We start from the raw sequence: 11,088 nt of genomic DNA on the forward strand, positions 1-11,088 counted from the left end.
TAAAAAGCTAATAAGAGGAAAAAAGGAAAGAGATATACCCTTTAAGTATGTGAATATGTTTAACTCTTTGTTTCTTGATGTTTCACAAATGACGGTTTGATTTAATTCAGTTCTATAGCACTTATGAAGTGCCAGCTATTTGCAAAGCCATGCACTAGGAACACAAAGACTAAACCATACCAGAATTTGCCTTAAAAAATTGACATTCTAATTTTTAATTTGCATTTCTACATAGCAGATTTCTTTTCACTGCCATAAGTTCACAAATTCTCACATCTTGTGAATGGCACTTTATCTCCTGACAAATAGGAATATATGAAAGTGACCTATGACCCTATGGTACTATCCACTTCCAACTCTTGGACTTGCCATTGTTAACAGATAATATAGAATGCGTGCTAACAGGATAAGACAAAGTCTTCCAGAAGTTGATTGGGTATGTTGGGTGAATAAAATGTGAACACAGCTAGAAATCTTTGCCTCTTCCCTTTCTACTAATGGGACCTTAGGTCCAGGAGATGATTACTTCTTTCTCCCTCCCAGGAACAGGAGGACAACAGAGAAGAGAAAAAGTATTTGCCCTCCCAGGCTGCTAAGCAAAAGAGGCCAATTTCTACATGTTCCTTATTATATCTTTGCATTTGTATGACTTAAAAACTAATGGTTATGGTGGAGGCTACATATCCCAGAATTCAAAGCTCTCTCCTCCCTTCTGTTGTGGCTGCCACTGGGTTTAAAGTGATGCTGCAAACATGGCCCTTTGATACCCCATGGCCATGGGCCTCAACAAGGGCCACAAAATGACCAAAAACATTTCAAAGATGTGACACTGTCACCACCGTGAACACTTAACCAAACACAGCAAGTTTGTGAGAGTTATAATCCTGGAAGCTGTGTGGATTTGCCCTTTATGAGAGGCAGGCCATGGAATTGTTAAAGATCTCCCAGGATAAACAAGTCCTTAAGTTCATAAAAAACAAAAAAAGTGGCAACTCATATCTGGCCAAGCTGGAGACAAGCTCAACAGTGTCCCAGCTGCTGTGAGAAAGGCTACTGCTAAGAAGGACCAAACAAGACACTGAGAACCTTCCCCACTTAACCAAGAAAGATTGGACAAATTAAAAAACAAAAAAACAAACTGATGGTTGCTTAAATCTACCTGGACTGTGTTTTATTTCCTGGGGTACTGGAGAGAAGAAGTTTTGTCTTCATAGAAATGGTAGAGATGGCCCTCTGAATGCCCAGAGGAAAGAGAAAAAAATGCATGTATTAATATCATCTGCAGATCCATTCAGAGAAATATCTTAAACAAACATGAGAAAAAACCCAAAGCTAGGAGAAGGTTAGGTAATTTGTAATTGAAGCTTATGGGGTTTTCTGCCATTTTGGCCTGACGCATCATTTCTGCAGCTGTTGATTGAGCACTGAGGGTGCTTGGCTCTGGTATTCTGAGTCCATGTGGTGCCTTCTGCATTGCCCCTGGTATTGGAAAGATTACTGCCACTAAACTTAGTTTGAAACCAGAGAATATGTGTGCATGTATTTCCTTTCCATAAAGACATTAGATAAAGTTTCTAATGATACATTTTTCTCCTAGACAGATAAATGTGAACTGGTTTGGAATTCTAGTTCTGCTACTTACTGTGTTACATTGGGCAAAATAATTCTCTCTCTAGTCCTTAGTTTTCCTGTCTGTAAAATGAGGGAATTGCATGTATGTATATATGTAGATAGAGATATATACATGCATATATATAAAGATATACACATACATATCTATATACATGTATTGTTATCATTAATTATTATTATTATTTCTAGTGTCCCAATCATTGTAAATGAACCTTATTACTAGTAGCTCTTTATATTAGAAAAGAAATAGCAATAAACCATGTGATCTCAAATATCTGTCAAAATACACAAAATCTGGGTAGCAAACTATGGGAACTAAAGAACATAAGGCAAGAAGGCATCACTTGGATTTAATGAGATGGGAATTATGATTGAATAAGCCTATGGAAAAGTATGGCTTACTCAAAAGGGAATGAATAGGTAAAAAAGAAGAGGAACAAATAGAAGTATATATAAAGAAGAAATAGCTATGTGAGGAAATGTTCCAAATTGGAGAGGCCTACTAGAGCTTGTATTCCACTGGTACTTCAAGCACCCAAGGTCACTTCTATGTCACAATGAAACATCACTATAGAATTCTAATCTTTATAACTTCATTGAAAAAAGAAAACATGTTCAGTTTGGTATCATTTGTTTTTAATCTTTCCCTGCAGAATATTAGGCCATGAGATCTTACCTAGTCTTTCTCTGAACCCATACATTGTGTATTTCTTTGAAATGCATTCTATCCATAGCTAAATTGCGTGCCAAACTACCTCTGGTTTTCTTCTCATCTATCATAAATTTTGTGATGGAGTGGTCACTTTCCCTTAAGAAAAAATTCAGCCTTTATTCCTCTTTGCTTATGAAAATCAAGACCAGAATAGAAACTCTCTGTTTTGTTTATTCTACCTTTTGAAAGATGAAAGTATAACTTAAGCATAGCAAGAAACTATAAGTTGTTATTTTGGCAAAGAGCTGATATCCAGCTGATATTTAGATATTTGAAGTCTCCCATCATTACTATATCACACTTCCTCATCAGAATTAATGATCTCTTTTCTCTACTTCTCATCTATTTCCACTTTTAGTCCAAGTGATCTCTAGTACATTACTTAGGGTATTGTTGAGTGTGTCTATCACAGAAGGATGAATATGTTCAGTTCTGAATTGGTTCACTAACAAGTTTGCCACATAGTGATTTTTTTTCAGTCACAGCAAGTCTCAAAGACTATTTATAAAATTGTAGCAGGATTGTAATCTGTATCGGGAAGGAATGCTCAGACTGATAAAATCACAGATCATTGAAGAGATGATAGGAGCAGAGGAATGATGTAGAGATACTATACATAAAGACATTTGACTAAGTTTCTAATGATAAACTTTTCTCCAAGACAGATAATTGTAGACTGAACAGAGAGTCTAGGTTGGAATTCTGGTTCTGCTACTTACTAACATTGAGCAAAATACTTCCCCCACTCTGGTTTTCCCGCCTGTAAAATAAGGTGGTTGCATTAGATGACTTCTAAGTTCCTGTCTAGTTCTAAATTCTATGAGAAGATGATCATACTCTAGCAACTTGAAATGACTCTAGATCACCTCAAAATTTACTTTCTTTGTCATGTCTCCCATGTTTGTGAATACTGCTAAAGATCCAGCAGGATCCATTGCAAATTTCTGTTAGCTAATCTCAATAGTATTCTTAGTGCTACATAACAAACCTTTTATTCTTCTCTGTTTGAGTTTCTATCATTCTCCCCAAAGCAATTACTATGAGTCTTGTCTCTCTTCAAGTCCAATATTGAACATCTACTTCCACTTTCTCAAGAAATAAACTTGCCTTCTACTTTACTAAGTAATTAAAAGTCACTGCCAATGAATTTCCTCATTTGGCTACAAAATCTATCTGTATTTATAATCCTTCCCTCCTTTGTTTTAATCTCCCCAAACAGTAAAATCTATAACCTAATAATCCACACTTAATAGCTAAATTGGGGTAGATGACAGAATACACACAAGCAAATGGGCTCTTTGACTTGGGAGTGAGACAAAATCTTAGCTAAATCAAGGACAGAACAATTTCATAAGAGATGTCCCCTCTTAGAAGTCTCTAAGGTTACAAGTACTGTGAATCAAGACATATATTGGAGAGCTGACTTATCCATGATAAGCCTGAGCTCCAGGAATTCCTCTGTAATCATTCAAAAGTTTGACCATTTAGCCATTCAAAAGTTTATTTCTTCTTTCTCTATCTCTCTCTAATTCCATTTCTCTCATCCCTAGTTCCTCCCTCCCTCCCAAATGTAATATGCCATGTCACAGGCTCAGAGATCTCTCAATTAGGAGTCACACCTCTTATCCATACACAGGGCTGTTCTTCAGGGAACCACCAAACTTACTTGGGCAAGGGGTGCTCTACTTAAATATAGAAGTCATCAGGCCTAGACAGATAAATAGACAGATAAAATACACAGATGTGTGTATGTTGTTCAATCATCTCCAACTCTCTGTGACACCATAACCCCTTTTTGGGGTTTCTTGACAAAGATACTGGAGTATTTGCCATTTCCTTCTCCAGCTCACTTTATGGAAAAGGAACTGACTCAAACAGAGTTAAGTGACTTGCCCAGGGTCACACAACTAGTAACTGTCTGAGGCGGGATTTGGACTCATTGAAGATGAATCTTCCTGATTCCAAGCCCAGACTTCTATCCACTGCATCACTGTGCTGATATATACATGTTCATATATATGCTTGGGTACTAAATTTATTTAGTAATCACTGCTAGATGTGGGTTCTGAGCCAATGTCAGTAAAATTTGAAAACCTGTAGAGAATCAAAAGGTATTACAGGAACAAATGCTATCTCAATTTTCAGAAAGGAAAAATAATATAAGAAACTATAAGTCCGTGCCATGACTTTAATTCCTGGCATATTCAAGATGATATTATTAATTAAAAGAAAGTGACCACAAAGATACAGCATGACAAAATCTAGAATAGGTCATATAATGTGCTAAACTTGTTTTCTTTTTCACAGTTGCCAAACTGCAAAATTGGAGAAATTCCATAGATCACACTTATCCAGAGTTTAAGGAAGTATTTGATAAAATCCCCTGTGCTTTCATGGTGGCCAGATGAAATAATATGGGCTATATGAGAGTTGAGATAGGTACATTTGGAACTGCTTCAATCTTAATTTGTCAGGTCTTTGGTGGTATAACCTTATAAAACTACATTTACCCTGTGCCATTTTATCAATGACTCGGATAAATTCATGAGATGGAATTCTTATCAGAGTTGCAGATAACACAAAACTGGAAGAAATAGTTAATACATAAAGTGACAGTCACGATCCACAGATTTTTGACAGTCTAGAATGTTGGGCTAAATTGAAAGATGAAATTTAAGTGAGATGAATATTTAGTCTCAAACTACTCAAGGATGATGCCTTATCTAGTTCTACATCCTAAACTATACTAAAGTTGTAGGAATTATGACCAATGGATGGAAGCTGAAGGGAAGCAAATTTCTACTCAACCTAAGAAAGAACTATTTCATGCTGACTATGCACCAGACATTGTCCTAAGCACCAAAGAAGAGCGAAAGATGATCCCTACCGTGAAAGGATTTCACATCCTAATGAGGGAAATAATAATATGCAAACAACTATGTACATACAAGATATATACAGAGTTGATTAAAGGTAGCCTTAACAGTGAGGGGAAACTGGGGACACCGAGGAAAATTCTCCTGAAGTAGATGGAATCTGATCTGATTCTTGAAGGAAGCCAGAGAAACAGAGTTCAAGAAAGAAAACATTCTAGATATGGGAGGACAGTCAATGAAAAAGCAAAGTTAGGAGACTGAGTATCCTGTGAAAGAAGGCCACTGTTGCTGGATCACAGAATGTGTTGAAGGGAGTATAAGAAGACTAGAAATTAGTAAAGGTCAAGGTCATGAAGGGCTATAAATGCTGAACAGAGGATTTTATATTTGACCTTGTAAGTAATGAGGAGTTATTGGAGTTTGTTGTTGGAGGGGAGGGTGATAGGGTCAAAAGAGCTTTCGGGAAATCGCTTTTGTAGCAGAGTAGAGAATGGATTACATATGGAAAAGACAAGCACAAGGACAAGATCTTGATAAAGGATTCAAGCTTAGAAAAAGAATAGTAAAAATTACAATCATACTAATAAAGATTGCCATTTATAATAATCATTATTTTAATTAATAATAATAGCTTTAAGGTTTTCAAAGCCCCTTACAAATATTATCTCATTTAACGTTTCAATAACCCTGAGAACCAGTTCCTGTCCATTAGATTGACATTTCCTTATTACTTTCTCAAGCCCAATAGATAAATAATAAACAATATAAAATCCTCTGTTCAGCATTTATAGCCCTTCATGAACTTGACCTTTACTAATTTCTAGTCTTCTTATACTCCTTTCAACACATTCTATGATCCAGCAACAGTGGCCTTCTTTCACAGGATATTCAGTCTCCTAACTCTGCCTTTTCATTGACTGTCCTCCCATATCTAGAATGTTTTCTTTCTTTAGCTCTGTTTCTCTGGCTTCCTTCAAGAATCAGATCAGATTCCATTAAACAAGAAATTGGACCCAGATTTGTAACGTTTGGTGTATCCAAGATGCTCACACTGAAAAATTTAACAATGGCACTCTCTCAAGCTTGCACCAACTGGCTCCAGCACGTGCCTGGGTGAAACATCATGGTTGTTTTGATTAACATTTCTCTTATGATTAGTGATCTGGAACATTTTATATAGTTGTTAATATAGTTTCATATAGTTTTATAGAATTTACAATTCTTATGAGAACCATTTGTTTCCATTGTTTGACCAATTTACCATTGGGGAATGATTTTCAGTTTAATATTTAAGCAACTGAAGTAGAAAAAACTCACTGAGTTGTACAGATCTGATATTAAGAAAGCCATTTTTTTCTTCTTTGCTTCAGAATAAGTTATTTGTCATAATGTATTATTCATAAAATCCTAGTAAGCAATATCTCAGTTAATGGATATTGTAAACCTATGTATTATAGTTCAAAATACAGTGATACATCTGATACGCGCACTTAGATTAGGTGAATTCTCTTTGTTTTATCCAGCAACAGGTGTCTGTAAAGAATCACACCATTTATGATAACTTGCAGTCCTATAATCCTTTCAGGTTTAAAAATATTTCTATTTGACCCCATGAAGTAAATTTTGTAAATATTGTCCCTATTTTAAATATATAGAAACTGAAGCTCAGATAGCTGAAGCAGCTTCTCCAGAGTCATATGGAGAATGAATGTAGAGCTGGAGCTCAAACCTACATCTCCTCACTCCAGAACTCATTCCACTATGTCACACTATGTACACTATGTACCTGAGAGATTTATCACTTTTTATAAACTTTTTGAAAATTCAAGATGTATACCCTGAAAGGCTTCTCCCTACCCATAAGGATTTGCCATATATCTATAAGTATTTGCTGTGAATCACAGTGAAAAATGAGAAGTACTTCCATATGCCTTTTACTATGTCATAAGAGTATCATTAAGTATCATAAGTGATATATAATACACGTTACATGTTATATAATGTATAGATTATATACTATTATACATGATGATATAATATAATGTTATATATAATATAAAATAAAGGCATCTAGGTGACGCAATGGATAGAGGGCCGACCGTGGAGTCAGAAGAACTTGAATTTAAATATGGCCTCAGAGACTTAGTATCTGTGTAACCCTGGACAACTCACTTAATCCTGTTTGCTTCAATTTCCTCATCTGTAAAATGAGTTGGAGAAGGAAATGGCAAACCATTCTTTGCCAAGAAAGCCCCAAATGGAGTCACCAAGAGTCAGACATGACTAAAAACAATTGAACACACATAATATAAACAATGTAATATTACATATAATTTGAACTCATCACTCCTTTCTTTGGCCCTAATATAAGAACTCTCCTCTTTATCATTCTCCAAATCCCTTACATCGTCCAAGTTTCTGTTACAGTTCTTATAAATTGAAAGGAGGGTTCACGTTGATCAGTGAAGCAACTTTGTTTAATACAGGTGTTCTTATCCTGGGGTCTGTGAACTTAAAAAACATCATTTCTATAACTATTTCATAAGTTTCCTTGGTAATCTTATACATTTTATTTAATGCTTTTAAAAGCATTATTCTGTTTATTTTTTTTAAGATTAGTTGATTTCTCTCTTAGTTTACAAGAAGAAACCTTATCAATTTGCAGAAGGGGTCCATAACACAAAAAAACAAACCACAGTCTAGAGGATAGGGAGATGGCATTGGAGTTAGGTAAAGTTGACACATGTGACACTGAAAAAGTTACTTAACCTCTCTGTGCCCCAGGCAAGTTATAGAACTGGTACTGATCTGCATCTGTAAATCACTGAGAGTTCCCTTTACCAATGAAATCAGAAGTCCAATTTCCACCCACCCCCCCTCAAAAGTGCATTACTCCCTACTCCCAAGTGGATTTCTTGAGACCCTTCTACAAAGGAATGTTTGATTCCTTTTAAGAGTTAATAAATAACATTGTAAAATCTTCCATTCAATGAGCAGGTTTTAATCTACCTATTTTATAGGTGTTAATCTAATAAAATACCGACTGAGAGTTGTGGGATGAGTGATACAATAGTTGAACTGGCAAAATTCATCTAGAAGCCTTGAATCCCCCAATCTCCTAGTTAATACCTATGTAGTGCCCAAGATCACCCCCTCTCAAATTATTTATAGGAGATACAGACACTTACTTAACGTGACAAGAAATATTTCTAATTATATCCATTCACAGCTACAGTCGTTGCATATTAAGCTAGGAGATTGCCAAAAAATGTTTTGCCAAAAATGCTCTGAGCAACCAAAGCAGAGGAGCTGCTGTGTTTGCAGATTGGTCTCTATAAAAGTGCTGCTGGAGTAGCTCAGTCCTGTCCTTCCTCAAAATCTTTCAAGGTATGTGCCCGCATACATATGCATGTCCTGAGGTGTTCATATTTGTGGGAGCAGGGGAAATTGAAATATGAACTTCCCATGAAGCATCTTCCCCAGCTGAAAGCTCTAATCCCTGTGGATACTGTACTGACACACCGCTGAATTGCAATAGATATTTCCGGGAATTTTAATGTTGCATTCCTAAAGATCCCGGTGCTTTAATGATCCCAAGCTCTCAGCTCCTGAGAATCACAGCATCACTAAGGAGCATCTTGTGATTAAATAAACCATATTTTCTCTCTCCCTGCCCATCCCCTGTAGTGATCTGCCTTGCATCTGCATCTTCTTCATCTGGTAACACAAGAGGTAAGAGCCTAATTTATTCATACAATAATAACAATAATAATGTTTTGTGTTGGTAGAGTACTTTATTGTTCATAGTGTTTTTGCATTCTTCGTCTTATTTGACCCTTGCAGTAGCTCTAGGAGGTAGGCAGGGCCAGTGTTACTATCCCATCTTACAGATAAGAACATTGAGACCTACAGGACTGAAGTGACCTGTCCAACATATCCCAGCTAGTTTATAATGACACTCTCTGAGCAGGAGAACAATGAGTAACTATTTTATGTACTAATATTAAAATATATAAAAACATAAGAGGCAAATGATCTTTTGAAATGGTTACTCTGACTTGCTCTAGGACTAGGCCAGTTAGGGGGAAAAAGAGTAAAAAAGAAAACCTCTCATAATGTCTTATAAATTCAGAGGGGATATAGTCTTTCACATTTTTATCTAGAGCAAAGTTCTTAACCTTTTTGTGTCATAGACCCTTTTGACAATCTACTGTCCCTTCTCTTTGGCAGATTTGGACCCTTCTCAGAATAATGCTTTTAAATGCATAATATAAAAGACAAAAGAAAACAATTCTAGTCAAATGCTATTATCAAAATGTTCTCTTTTTTTAAGTTCACAAACTACAAGTTAAGAATTCCTGAATTCTAGATGTTTGTCCTATTTGTGTAGCAGTTAACAGATGAGACAAAGAATTCATGGAGTAATCAATTATAATAATATTTCATTTTTAAGCACTGTCAGATTTACAAAGTGTTTTCCTCCCAACAAACCTGTGAGTGAAAATATCATTTCAGATAGGCTATAAGATTCTTGAGGGCAGGAACAGGTTCAATTTGGCCTTTGTGTCCTGAGTGCCCGACAGTGTCTGGCACACTGTAGGTACTTAATAGATGTTTGTTGATGAGGAAACTAGCAGTCATAATCACTGAGTGCTAATCCTGGCATTTTTATTAACTCTTGCTACTTATGTAAGATCAATTGACCTCTCTCTCGGTTTACAAATCACAGAGTAGGAATTGTATGTATCCCTTTTCTAGTTGAGAAGCTATTTTAGTAAATTAGTTTTAGTAAATATTGAGAAGCTGTAAACCAGTGACCAAAAAATTAGCAATAGACAGAAGGACCTTTGTCTTCTGGAGAAAGCTATTAGCTTCTGTGTAAGTTCAAAAATCTGCTTGCTGTCAATTTTTCTAATTTAATTTCCATCATATGAATGAGTTGCTATTAGATACACAGAGGGATACAGATTCCATAAAGATACACTCATTCTGTGAGAAATTTGGGGTCTGGTGATAACATAAGTAAAGTCATTGAATACTCTAAAGAAACACATTATTCTTTGTTAACTACTAAGCAACTGTTTCACAAATTGCTCCCTATTTTATATCAAGGAATAGAGGAAGGAGAAATGAGAATTGGGCTTTGGAAGTCTCTGTTTCATTTATCATTAAAACCCCTGCCAACAATGGTAATATTCCTTCTATCTTTGCGGAACATGCTTAGGTAGACAAATTGAAGATTTAATTTCGCTTTGAAACTTTAGGCCAGTTATAGTTTGCAGGGCAGAGAAAGGGGAAGGTCATTGTATTTAGAAAACTAATAAAAAATAAGCTTAACAATAAATAAACAAAAACATGACCACAAAATAATTTCAATGTGGAAACAAGTTAGATAAAAATCTAAATTTGGCAAAAAGCTCTGGGCTAGGATTTAGAAATCTTAGGTTCCAATTGCAGTTCTGCGGCTATATGTCCTATGGCAAAGCACTTTCCCTATTTAGGTCTCAATTTACTCCCCTATAAAATGAGAGCATTGGACTAGATGTTCCCAAAAGTTCCTTTCCTCTCTAAAAATTTATGAACCTAGCCAGGTCATCCTCCTGACCCAGAGTCTTTGCACCAGACAACTCTAAAACTACAAGTTGCTAAATGTCCAACCACATTGGTTAGAGGGAATTTACTCACCAAGAGTTCTCCACACTGATGTAATCACAGGTGCAGACCAAAATAAAAATTAAAAAAAAAAAATCACGTGCACACTCAAAGCTCCACCGGTACCATAAAACTGGGTAAAAAAATCTGATAATAGTTATCTTTTCTTCATCCATCATCCAACTTGGGAAACACAATCATGGCAACAGAAAATAA

The 11,088-nt window shown here is 35.8% G+C and overlaps 1 pseudogene; it reads left to right on the forward strand.

Moving 5' to 3' along the window:
• The first annotated feature begins 706 nt into the window (after positions 1-706).
• On the forward strand, positions 707-1,082 carry LOC140523018 (large ribosomal subunit protein eL36-like; annotated as a pseudogene).
• The last annotated feature ends 10,006 nt before the right edge of the window (positions 1,083-11,088 follow it).

The sequence above is a fragment of the Notamacropus eugenii genome, chromosome 2, assembly GCF_028372415.1.
Source record: "Notamacropus eugenii isolate mMacEug1 chromosome 2, mMacEug1.pri_v2, whole genome shotgun sequence".
Lineage (NCBI taxonomy): Eukaryota > Metazoa > Chordata > Mammalia > Diprotodontia > Macropodidae > Notamacropus > Notamacropus eugenii.